Raw genomic sequence first — 14,063 nt, 5'->3', positions numbered from 1 at the left:
TAAATCGTTCAAAACCATCATAACTGTTTGTTACGCTTTTGCTAAAACGAGTTAAAAAGGTGAGAAAGAGACTCGGATTGAAATTAATTATTATTTTTAAATCGTTGCGATTATATCGAACATATTATTCTAATAAACAACTGATCTTCCATAACGTTGGAAACAGCCGTGTCGTATTTTATTCTACGTCCTCATTACGTATATTATTATTTTTCATATTGTTTCGTTATTCGATCGATAAAGGGTGTCTCATTCTGCACGTAAGTATCTCGTTATATTGTGTCGGATATAAAAGAAAGAGTATCGTAATGCTCAATTGAATTTTCAAGCGATAGAATGTTAGCCAGACGATAATGATTAAACGACAACATTTATTCGTTATGACATATCGGATGGTTTATTGCACAATATAACAATTTATTATGTAACGTGTAGACGTATTGGCGAACGAGTAACGCGTCGATACCTAATGCAGCGGAAAATGCGTAGCAACGCGAAGTTTTCCAAGCCGGAGAAAAATGTTATGGCACACTATGGAAACAAATGGCCACCTCTGAATATAAAACGAATACTCGGCTATTTTTCTTTCCCACCCATTGAATAAATCACCATTTCACCGCGGCTATCTTTTCGTTAGAATTTATCGAACGATCCAATTTAAATGCAACTGAAATTTCAATTTCTAATCGATCGGTATACCAAACTTCTACAAACTTGTTCAAACCAAGTGGATGCAGAGCGGGAACAAAGGAAGCTGCACGTGGACAGTGTCTGTTACGTCGTGCGAGATGGTCCGTGCGACGTCCCTCTCGGTCTGGACGCCAAGTCCTACCCCTCGTTACATTGACCCGCAATAAACCCAAGGAACCACCATAAACCGAATCTTTTTAGCTTAACTTCTATTCGTATAAGTATTTTCGGTTTATGGATGGTTCTTTGAACGTTCCTTGGGTTTGTTGCACGCTCTTGCTAATTACGCAGAAAGCAGATGTGCCCAGCGAAATAGCTGGTTTTTCCCAGGAACAAGGACACCCATGAGCCACATACGCAGGAGACTTTCTCCTCGTATTTTATTTATTAACATTGGCTATAACCAATGGACATCGCGGATCGTTAGCCTCGCCTTTCTACCGAAAAGCGTGAACAACGAATCCGCGTTCTTAGTTCGAAAGGGGTACACCCACACCGAGCTTTCCTCCTAAATAGTAAGAGACTGGTCTGTTACTGTTCTTACACTCCTCGGACAGTTAAGTCTACTGTTCTATCACTCATCGGGTAGTCAAGTCTACGACTCCCGTTGACGCGCTACAACGCGATCGCGTCTCCCCGCGACTGGACGAAAATACACTTGGGTTTGTTGCACGCTCTTGCTAATTACGGAGAAAGCAGATGTGCCCAGCGAAATAGCTGGTTTTTCCCAAGAACAAGGACACCCATGAGCCACATCCCCAGGAGACTTGTCAAGTCTACTGTTCTATCACTCATCGGGTAGTCAAGTCTACTGTTCTATCAATCCTCGGGCAATCAAGTCTCGGCATTCAACACGCCAACTCTATCAACCCTCGGGTCAATCATTGTACTTTCCGACACGACGACGTTAAATAATTTCTTTCTACGCTATAAGTATTGTAATCTGGTGGAAATATATATATATATTATATAACTGTAGATTACAGTTGTATTCAACAACAAACACCCTTATTATCCCAAAAGAAATAAGGGGATCGTCCAATTCCAACCGCCTTGGCACGAGTGACCATCGGGGTAACATCCGGTCACTCTATCCGTTCTCAGAAATATACGATCGAAGCCTTTTCCCACTCCCACGGATAAAAGAATTTAAATACTCCCCCTAAAATCGCCCAAGTCATTCTTGAACAGTCACGCCTAGAGCTCAGAAGTGTATTGCAAACAAGAAAAAAATAGTTTCTTTTTTTTTTTTAATTTCTTTTCTATTTTACGCGACAACAGCAACGATCCGATGTTTTGGAAAATCCAGAGTTCCTGGTATTTCGTACGATATATTGGCTTGGCAACTAAGTGATTGCGGGTTTTGTCATTAGGTTGTATGGACAAACTCCGCAGTCACTTAGTTGCCAACCCAGAAATAACTTGTAGACTCAGTCGTGAAATAAAACGATCTGCAGAAACGAACATAAAGATAAGATACAATGTGCTGGAACAAAGATATTTCTATCGCAAACACGCGAAAAAAAAAAATGTGGTAGAAGTGCAGAATTCCAGTCGTAGAGCAGAATTTCTTAGAACAGAACTACCATGCGCCTGGTAATACTAAAAAGTCGTGCGATAAGGATGGTATTAAGTTACACTTGAGATATTAAGGTATTAAGTTACAACTTTGAACGAAATCCGTTCTGGGAGAATTTTGACACTGCAACTACCACACCAGTGAAATTGACTGGTTTTACAATTTTATTTTAAAATTCCTACTTCGTGCTATATTTGTAGCGGCACTCGATCACGGAACTTTCCAACGGCTTCGCGACACAAAGCGCTATACCTTCAAAGCGTAAGGCCGACAAGCCTAATGTACCATCGATATTCCTATGGTTCTTTCGCCGAATATTCGGAAGAATGCATTTGTAACGTCAACCACATCAGAGACCAGGTTTTTTTTTTATTTAGCAGATTATTTACTACACAACATGGAATTGCTTCTGTAAGAAAGTAACAAATCAATAAATATAAAAATATTCTATTATTACGTACTTTTTAAAGACCAGTCATTTTTGGCTGGTTTTGATAAAAACAGCTTCGTGTTAACTATCGTTAATTCCAATGTTAAGACTACGTTAACATAAAATTATCTATTTACTAGGCGGATAATTTTTTCTCGAAACACAACCAGAACGAAGAAGACAATTTGTCTTGACGAAAAGTTTATGCGAGCTGAAATTTCTTCGAGATAAAAGGAATCCTCGACGACCTGTCTCCGCTCGGAAGAGGCGTTTCGCGGAGAAAAGTTCAGCGAGAAATTTAACGAGAGATAACGATAACTCGACAACGATCCGGCAACGAAACCCTCAAAGGCGTGGCAACTCGAATAAGATACAGTTCTCGCTGAAGAGTTTCGCGAATTCGGTTCTATGTAAGCCGCGGGGGAACATGGCGGAGGAAATTTCTAGGAAATATGACACCGTCTTGCCAGATCTTACACCGTCTTGTTTGAATAAACAGCTGTTACTTTTGTACGAACTGCAGGAAATACCAAGGGAAACGAGAAGGAGAAATAATCTGCCTATCGTTTGCAAGTATTTTATATCGAAACATCGAGTAGATTTCTGTGTAAAGGGTTCGTGAGATAAATTGTCAAATGACTGCTTGAGAAGCTTTAAATTCTGCCTGATTAATATTGCCTTCGCGAATTGATAATTCAAGAGGTTTCGTCGTTGAATTAAAGAGAAATTTCATAATGACGCGAGCTTCTCCTTTCAAATTTCCTGCATTTCAATTTTTGTTCCTGCCTTTGATTCTTTGTTGTAACAATCTATCATTCTGTTTATATCTTTCACGCGTTGTGCATTTTGATTTCTGTCTGTCGCTTGCAAAATTTCTTACGTGCAAAGCTTATGAAATGTTAACGTTATTCTTATTAAATGTATATGTCGGGTTGGCGTTAAGGGCGTTTAATGAATCTTCACCAGTGCTGTTCATTGTTGTCGCACAGACGTTTATTACACAAATATGGTTGATACAAGATTGACAAGCGGACGCGGTAACTAGACGTTAATGACAATGACCCTAGCTTCGATATAGCGAATCCACGGTCCACGGGATAACGAATATACTTTGCTTCGAAGTCTAAGTCGGATTCGACTTACTACTCGTGATACAAGGATCGCTTGATTAGCTCTTTGTTAAGACGTAGATTATTCACCGATCGTACAAGCACACTAGGCGTATAGCTAATGAGACTGCCAGAAAGGGAATGACTTTCCGTCACGACGACGCTGCAGAGGAAAACTATGATGGGATGTTCCTAAGGGCACGAGATCATCGGATTCATCAAAGAAAGCCTCCACACGGAGGGTGAGGGAAATGGGCGTTGCTGTTAATTGGTTAATTTCTATATCGGCGGTTAGCAAAAGATGCTAACCGCCTTTGAGAGAGAGTTCCTGGCGGGAAACGTCGCACGTGAGGAAATCTGATCTCCCATATCTTTCCGCAATAGGTGACAGATTTACGGGCGGATAGAACAAAGACTGTTTGTCAATCGGAAGGACTAAGTCCTAAGATTTGTAGCGGCTCCTCAGACTATCTGAGCATAAACTGTGAATGATGCATCGGCATCTGGCGATCATCTTACTCAAAGAATGCGGTCTCTGTGTGACGAGCCGCGAAACTGTTACAATGTTTTATTGTCAAGTGTCGGTACTGCCAATTCTTTAAAGGAAAGCTATGTAACTTCATATCTCTGTTAAGCGGAACGTTCATCCCGCGACCGTGGCCACGCTTCGGCGACCAATGGTCGCCTCGAGCCCAAAGGCTCATTGTCACAAATTTCGAATGACTGTGTTAGGTTATTTCTTAAATGTAACGATATTGTGGTTTTCCAAGCAACTCCAACGGGGACCCGGTGTCCTTTCATCTCCGACATATATATTAATAAGACATATGCAACGGCACTTGGCAACAATGTATATCGCCGAAGCGAAGTGCCTAGCGAGTCATCTATATCCCAACGGTCCTTCCGCCGAATATTCGAGAAAATGGTTGCGTGGCAACGTCTAACAAACGCGTGGATAGTGAGGATATTGAGGGGCGACAAAGGAAAAAGAATCGAATGCGATCGACAGTTAGGTTCGAACCAAGAAGCGATAAAGTTGAGTTTAACCGGGCAGCGAGATCGACTAGCGAAACCGAGAGCGATACGCGACGCGATCAAAAGAAGACTCTTGTTAATAAATATATTGTTGGCCTAAACACCGAGCGATTATTTAACGCACTGCACCCAACATCGCCTCGCACATTTATACATTATATAAATTAGAACATATAATACAACCAGAAAGGATATGATTCTACAGAAAAAGAATGCAACGACTCAAAAATATAAAATAAAATTTCCTCAGATTTCACACGTTCTGGGAAAAGATGAAATAACCTCTAATTATATATAATAATACAATAATAACAATATAATTCGAGAATTTGTTCGATAATATGTATAATAATAATAATTCAATAATATGTATAATAATTTAATAAATATAATAATTTTTAAAATTACATATAATATGGTAACACTGTAATAGGAGGGGAGAATAGTGTCCAAAGGCTGATAAAATAGTATCGAAGGTGAAGGTGATAAAAGGAACTTAAGCATTCTATCAGGAAAAAGCCGCTGGCGGTTGATCCTAAAAGGAAATTTGATGAGAACGATCAATTTACACGTTGAGGTCCGGCGATGGGCCGATTCAAGTAATTCTAATGCGATCTGACCACGCCGGTGTCGCTCCAGGCGATGAAGGGCTTCTTCAGACACTTGTTGCTGGCGCGTGGTTCTTGATGGCGATAGTGATCGACCGTTTCTTTGGAAAGTGACCAATCCTCGCATGGACGTATCGTATAATACGAGTGGCGACGTAAAAAAAGATCTTAAAATCGATCGAACGTAAAGTTATTTTCAGTTGTTACAACGTCCATTGGGGAATTTATAGTGTATATTTGGAATTGTTATTACGTGCTGTATAAAGTGGAAGAATTTAAAGAACAGAATTGGAAGCTTCGAATTCGGAAACAATGGTAATTTATAAAATATATATATGACTTATAAAAATAATAATGCTTTGTTTTAACAGTTTCGTGGAAAAGAATCGTGCAAATAATTGTACGTTTTATCGAACCTCTTTCGTGTAATTTTGTCGGGCAATTTTTTGCAATTATATAAAATAAGTATAGTTGTGAAATATTAATTTCGAAAAATATCAGAGCGTTTCTTACAATCTACAAGTATAAGTTGTAATGTTGCACAATGCGGATTACAGTAAACAAAAATTGAAATAATCATTCGATTCTGATTTTATTATTTGATAATATCGTTAGTTTCGTTTATCTTGTATAGAATTCTTTATACAATTCTTTTATCTGAACGTAAACTGCTATTATATAAACGAGAAATCATATATAGTAAGGATATAAAGTATTTGTTGGCTGATCATTCTTGACCGCTGGTCAAATTCAATATTTGGATATTATAGTAGAATTGTTTTCGTCATGAACTGTCATTTAATATAAATTAGAACAATGCTGAGTCGAAAACTATTACCACAAAAGTGTAAATTTAATTTTAGCTTGTAAAAAATATAAAAATTATAAGAATGATTATTACAAAAAATTGTCGAAGGCGTTAATTTACAATAGAAACTAAACAATTAATAAATTCGACTGTATTATAATGGAAAAACTACCTTTTTTTGATATTGTTAAACCGTTATGATTCAATCTTCTGACACTTTGTTTACGTGCATGTCGTAAGGTATATAAGGAATGCACAAGCCGTGCGCCAGTTTCTTTTCGTGTGAACTCCCGTACCGTGAAGATCGTAAACGAACTTTTTCGAATTAAATTAACAATTTATAACTATTACTCTATAACATTTAAGATATTAATTTACAACATTTAAGCTATTATTTTATAACATTTAAGCTATTAATTTACAATATTTAAACTATTATTTTATAACATTTAAGTTATTAATTTACAACATTTAAGCTATTATTTTATAACATTTAAGTTATTAATTTACAACATTTTAACTATTACTTTATAACATTTAAGCTATTATTTATAACATTTAAGCTATTATTTTATAACATTTAAGCTATTAATTTATAACATTTATGTCATTATTTTATAACGTTTGTCATTAATTTATAACATTTAAACTATTAATTTCCAATATTTAAACCACTAATCTATGACAAATTATTTCTATTTAATTCCTTTTTTAAATTTTAAATGAAATGTGTAACTATTGGGTGCTTATGGATGAATTCTTCTTCTACACTGAAAGCCAAGGAATCGACACCGTATTCATGGAATGGAACAAACAAGTGCAATTTAACCGAAAGTAAAGAGAATTCATCATCCATTTATGCATACTACAATTGGTAAATAATTTTACGTTTTCTACTCCCGATGCTTAACAGCTTTACATACTCTTTACGTAAATAAGACCCGAGTGTAGTACCTTCTCGTGATGGGTCCCGGTAATTGGTATCGTTTTCCAAATAATAATACATGAAACACTATTCTGAATATTAGAAAATTAATGTAGCACTAATTTTAATATTAGAATTAGATTGCTATTGCATCATTTGTTTTACCTTTGTAAAGATTCGTGTAAGCGCTGCGCTGGAGATATGTGTTTCGCAGTTAGGCTACGAAATAACTATTTCTTTACGCAGGTTCATGGTCAAGTAGAGTCGGAACTCGGCATTCTACCAATAGGTTGAATGTCGAGATCGATGTGTAATGTTAAATGACCCATGCGCGGGTCTCGTGCGTAGTCACCTCCTCGTGGTGAGACCTGGTAATTGGCATCGTTTTCCAAAAATTAATCAGTTGATTAATCTTTGATTTTTGGGTCACCAAAAGCCGCGAAAAGAATTTTGGATGATGTAGACTGGACTGCACCGTGGGATAACGTGGAACAACGTGGAACAACGTGGGACAACGTGGGACACCGTGGGACAACGTGGGACACCGTGGGATGCGTGCGTTTTAGCCTTAATTAATCATAAGATAGATACCTATGTTATGTGCATTGTAGGCTCATTCCGTACAAAGATACTTATTCATCTTGGAACGAAAAATATAAATTTCGTCTCTCCTGATCCCCTCACTTACCACATTGGAAAAATTGTTCCCGCGATTTATCGGTTCACGGTCGCTCAGTTCTTTCAAACTGCCGCGTGGCGTACTCGCTCGCGCGTATTCCGGGTACGTGCGGGTCAACGTGCACTGGACAACTCTTTGGATTCATAGGTCGCCCAAGGACACCTCTTGTCTTGATGGCTACTCGACGACTGCTCGTCGTTTTCCTCGAATCGCGGGCGTTGTCATCACGCTGGTGATACCTGTGAATCCTGTCCTCAATACTGTCCGATTGGTACTTCGATACTTGGACAGGGACCTGCGTTTCACGTTCTCTGTAATTCTGTTCGAACCCGTGGGGGTGGACCCCACTGTTCAGTTGGGGCCTTGCCTTCGTAATCCTGCTCAGCGGTCCCTCCCCGGCTTCAACATGTTCAGTTGGAGTGTAGTAAATCATAGGCCCATTTGCTGGACACTGGTATCATCGGTAAGTGCCATCGACCGTGATAAGATCCAAATGACGTGACAGGAATCGAGCGAAGGTCAATGCTTGGGTTCGGCTGAACCTTAGGGTTATCTGGTGCACGGGGGTACGTCACGTAGGTTTGTTAGTTCTTTCGAGAGATCGCGATTACGTTCGTTCCGGGCGATCCGCGGTTTTTCTTTCATCGTCCGATTGTTGGGGCTTCTTTTCCATAGTAGCCTCATTTCTTTTCTTTCGTTCCAAATTAGACAAATGTATCTTTGATACGAAATGTTGCCGATAGGGTTGCGGATTATTGCACGATGTGTAGAAAAATCGATGTAATCATCGTGTAGGATGTAGATTTTGCATGTATGCATGCTTTATAATTTGAATAGATTCACGTAAGCGTTGCGTAGAAGATGAATGTTTTTGTAGATGTATACATTTGTTTTCCTGTAGGTCGTCAATGTGTAACTGCGTATAATCGTTAACTATGTATCTGTTTATGCGTCCTCTCCCTTCTTCCACCACTTCGGAAGTTGCATAACAAAACTAAGATACAAGGAGTCATTCAGTCGTCCGATTTCGTACCGATAAAACGCGTTGCGTCAACTCTGTTACGTATTCTAACTTATTGGTGGTGTCGATTCTTCATTACTATATTTGTAACGACGATTAACGATCGATCCGATGAATTTTTATGGAAATTTGATAATGTTTAATTTATTTTAACTCAGACAGCTTTGTATGAACGATTCTGTTGCCTTATTATTCGAGCATGGGTAACATTCGATATACAATTTATATTTATTTGAAAATATATTTTAAGTATAATTTCTTAATTATTTGCGATACTAAGATGAAAGTAAAAACGATTAAATAAATCATTGTTCTATTTCCGATATATGAAATCATTCTCTCGTTCGATACGAATTTTTCACGAATTATCTTATTGTTTCAAATTGGATTGTTTTTGTAGACAAAGTTTGAAACATAGAAATCTTAATAACTTTATTATTTCGATAGCTATCGTAACATTCACGTATCGAAATCAAATTATTTTGTTATATTATGTAAATTTACTGCAGTTAACGTCATTAGTATATGCAACATTGTAACTTGTACCGCGCGCAGTATTCTTTAAGTATATTTAGTGGCGAACTTTTGAATTCTTGCAAATATTTTCCAATATTTATAACACGCGACTATAGTGTATTAGTGGAATGTATATTTCGTATTCTAATAACGAAAATTCACAGTATGTATTCTAATAGCGAACAGTATAATTCTAGCAAACGATTGCATTGCATTCACGGTATTCGTAAGCATTTGTTCGCTATAGAGAAATATCTCACAATTTTCAATTAATATTTATCATACTTGTCCCAATTTCTTAATAATAATTTTTAAGTGTAGAAGCAGTAGCAGTATTTTCTAAATAATCGTTCGATAGGGAAAACAAGAAAATTGTCGAAACGATGTTTCGCTTCTGTCCCACCCTCCACCCCACCCCACCCCCACCCATTACGCCCTTAAACAGATTTATTTTCAGGGAATATTTGTGACCGCGCGCAATGCGGTCGTAGAGTCAGTGTTTGCTACGCAATAGTTTCTTTTCAATATTTTCAAATCACGATAATTTTGATTAAATTCGATCGAATAATCACTCGCGAAAGTAATAAAATTTTATCAAAGAAATTTCTTACACGATATTAGAGTACTCGTTCGCCGATTATAATTTTACCGGTCGCGGGAAAGTAGTCTTTTATTTTTCTTTTTTTATATATTTATTCTTTTGAATATTCGTTTTCGGTATTAGAGTCAGTGCATCTCTCAAGAGGATAAAGCCTCTCCAGGAGCTCAAGAATGTAAGTAGTTTTATATATTGTATTTTAATTTGGTCCATTTATTATATTTCGTTTAAAATATCGTTAATTATAAAATAAAAGTGATTGATATTTTAGAAAGTTGTAAATGTCCTTTTTAATTGAAATAAAGTCTTAAAGTCTTAATATTAAAGTACAATAAAACTGTCTGATACTTTTATATTGGAGTTCCAATTTACATATTTATTAAAGTTTAGCCTTTATTATTGCTAAAGTTTCAAATTTGTTATTATGTATTAACGATATTAACGATATCTTATGTTTTGTTATAGACGTATCACTGCTTCGACTTCATCTTCTTTGGGAATGTTCTAACAGTGGCTCAAAAGCCAAGAATGTAAGTATTTTACATATCGTACTTCAATTATGTCCATTCTGTATATTTTTCTTTGAACATTATCGATTAAGAAATACAATTTGATTAAAAATTAGCTCAGCATCTTCTCAGGTTATTCTTTCGTTAAAATAAAATAAATCTTAAAGTCTTAATACCAAATTATGAAATAAATAACATATTTCACAAATCATTAGATTCTTAATTTTAAGATTTTAACTTTCATATTAGAGTTTCACTTTTTATATTTATCAAAGTTTATTAGAATTCCAATCTTTATTATTACTAAACATGCAAATTTAATAAACTTCCATTTCTCATTATCACCAACTTTTCAAACAATCTCCAGTCACTCATCATGCTTTATTCTGTAACAGATTTTTCGCAACCTCCATTTCCACCACTGGACCTTCCACGGTTCCTGCCTGATGTTAATCTCCACGATGATCTTCGCTGGGATAGCGCAGCATCCATGGTACGTCCTCTGTTTCTCCGCTTCGAACGGTGAGTCGCATGCGTTTCCGTTCCTCCGGTCACCCAATCATGTCGTAGGATGAAAGGTCCGAATCGACACGGGTGACTGGTTGTATACGTAGAATTTTTTTCGAGCATAGTGACCGCGGGTATTTTTTATACCCGTGAGTAGTAACACTCTTTGTTCAAATATATTAATTTAGGATAGGTTTTCTTGCACATCGCGATTATAATGATTAGTTTTTTAATAATTAGGTTAAACATACACACTTGAGAATATATTGGTGTTACTTATAAATACGCATGTTAATATTCCGTATGAATATTTGCAAATGACATAAATGTACTTGATCTTAAACAATGAATTTTATTAGAAATAAGTTTGAGCATTTTGTAGTGGAGAAATCGGATACCCTCCGATTTCGTTGCTTTGAAAGATGCAATTGTAGTTGATTGATGACGAGGACACGTGCAATATACGATGCAATCTTCGATTTAATTTTCTCTTTCGTGACAATGTTAAGTCACGTTAGTTTATTTCACTTTGGATAGAATTTCAAATTTTTCCCCGTAAAAGAATGTGTGAAATTTTACGTGCAAGAAGACGCTTCGCGACAGGTAGATTTCTGAATCAAAGCGATAATTTTGAACACTGTTTCCGCACTTTCGAATATATGCTTTGATAAAGAGATCGCCTGAGATTGTTTCTTTCTTAGTAATATATTTAGAGTCAATAATTCTATTTGATCGAGTCTCAGTCTTTTTTCGATTAACGCTATCTTTTCTTGCAATATTACAATTTTCTTCTGATTTATTAAATTAATAAAGTACAGTTACTTGCTTACAATTAAATGAATAAACTAGAGTTAATAAGAAACGAAGTAATAAATTATAAAATCAAAGAAAGTTAGTCCGTTAAATAAAAATTACACAAACTAATCATCTTTTTAGATCAGGATTTTCAGGTTTAACCCCTTCCGTGTCCATTGTCAGGACCTCATTCACGTGCCCAGGTGCTACTTGAATGGGAGAAAGACATTGGGCACGATGATCTAGAATTAAGTAATGTAATAATTTCTCAGCGACTGACGACGCGTTAGTGTATCGTGCACGACGTATTTTCCACATTATGTATGTGTGTTGTTAGGTCGTGGAATTGCGTCGCTTTTTCTCATTTCTTACAAATTCCAATATTAAAAATATCGAGACACGTATCGATTCAATTTAAGTCTCGATACAATCACAATTTCTGATAATATCATTCATACGATTAAGTGTAATCACTCTTTTAATATAGCTACCAATTGTAATTATAATTCCAAGTTTGCTTATATTTATTTTCAAAATATAATTCCCTCAGACGTGTTTATCACGTTTTACGCAATGGTCGCTAGCCTTCGTCGGTCGATTTCAGGAAAACGGTACGTAGCTTAGAGTGTGCATGTTATGTTAAGCTCGGGTGTCGGAGGCGTCCCGGGACGTCCTCTCTAGTGTAGGACCTTTGCGCCCGGGCGTTTGTGTGAGAACCGTGGAGCGAGTGTGTTGGTGTGCATGTTTTGCAATTTTTTAAATATAGCGCTAGGTAGGATAGGTAGTATACTTTCTGGTATGTCTGTTAATTATAAGTAGGTAGGGCCGGGCAGGTTGGCACAGTCTCAGGTCGGGTAGGCGCATTTTCGCGTGACCAACCTGTTTCTGGAAATTTATTTGAAAAATCGACGGTGAAACTGGCACGAGTAGAGCATGCTCTCGTCTCTGGTTTTGCCTATCGATTTTTCGAATTTCGCGGTCGCGGTCGCGAGTGGGCTCGAAACGAACGTTTATCGCTCGAGCACGCACATGCGAATGGGCAACGATCACAGCTGTGATCGTTGGCCAGTCCGTGCGCACTTCCATCAGCTTCCGCGGTTTATATTTTTATTTCACCTTTATAAGTTTTTTTTTGTTTGCGATTTAGAAGTCTCGAGCTTAGATTTAAGTTTCAGCGGGCATTGCGCTCGAAGAAAGAAGAGGCTATATGCTGAAGAGGCCCGGCAAACTGCCACTCAAGAGGGCAACTACCAATGGCTACCCATCCTCTGGGTCATCCAGAGCATGGGAAGTCATTATCGTTACTACTTTGTCACTATGCTCGCTTTTAGTGTTTGTAGTAATAGTAGTAGTAGTTTTTGGCCGATGTATATATCGGTCCATCGTCCCATTGGGCAAATCGCGATTTTTCTTATTAGCGTGGCGACAGATTAATTACGGGTTGAATTAGAGTTGCGAAATAACATCGCGGCTTTTAATTAGTGTGGCGAGAAAATGATTACGGTTTGAATTAGAGTCGCGATAAAATGATAACCGCGTTTGCTTTAGAGTTGCGAATTACGATATCGCGATTATCTTTTGCAATTTTTGTTATGAACTTTTAAAATTTCTTAGAGAGATATACCTATCAGAATTTATCCTGTTTTCTATTGTTTAAAATTAAATTGTAAAAATGTTGATTTTTAACTAATTTTATAGTATTGCAAGTTACAATATCAGAATATTTAAAGTAGCTTTTTCATATAGTAAATAGTAATTTTCATTGAATTCGCTTCAAGAATTAGCGTTGCGATATTGTTCCATCGCGAGTTCTATTTATTTTTCCTGTTAGTGTTGCGATAACGAAAGATCGCGTTTTGTTAAGTAGAATTGCGTTTACGAAATGCCCAAACCCTCCGACTACATTTGTCGGACACTGTTCCTGGATCACACGATACAGCTGCAAGAGCTGTGCAAGTGTGATCGTTGATCGGCAACCTCATAAATGGTTGCACTGTGATCACTCGCTATTAGTGTTGCGTATCAAATTTCGCGAATTTTCAGAATTTTTTTTTTTTTTTTAATAGTAGATTTATTGATATTGCAGATATAAAACGAATCACTCATCGCGTTTGATTTTGAGAATTTTCTCCTTTATAAATATTAGTAGTAAATTAGCGTTGCGAAATAAGAATATTCCTTTCCACTCACGGTTTGTTGATCGGGTTTATGTAGAGTGGAAAACGATCGAATTTTAGTAGCCCTTCTGGCTACT

At 37.0% G+C, this 14,063-nt stretch overlaps 2 protein-coding genes across 3 annotated transcripts in view; both read right to left on the bottom strand.

The window, feature by feature from the left end:
* The window catches only part of LOC132914510 (protein maelstrom), a 348,506-nt gene that overhangs the window by 248,794 nt on the left and 85,649 nt on the right, over window positions 1–14,063 (bottom strand). The window lies entirely within an intron of this gene.
* Window positions 1–14,063, bottom strand: part of LOC132914508 (metabotropic glycine receptor-like) — a 197,200-nt gene that overhangs the window by 168,007 nt on the left and 15,130 nt on the right. The window lies entirely within an intron of this gene.

This window comes from Bombus pascuorum, chromosome 15, assembly GCF_905332965.1.
Source record: "Bombus pascuorum chromosome 15, iyBomPasc1.1, whole genome shotgun sequence".
NCBI lineage: Eukaryota > Metazoa > Arthropoda > Insecta > Hymenoptera > Apidae > Bombus > Bombus pascuorum.
The sequence above is the reverse complement of the archived record's forward strand: the minus strand, read 5'-3'. Positions and strand labels throughout refer to the sequence as shown.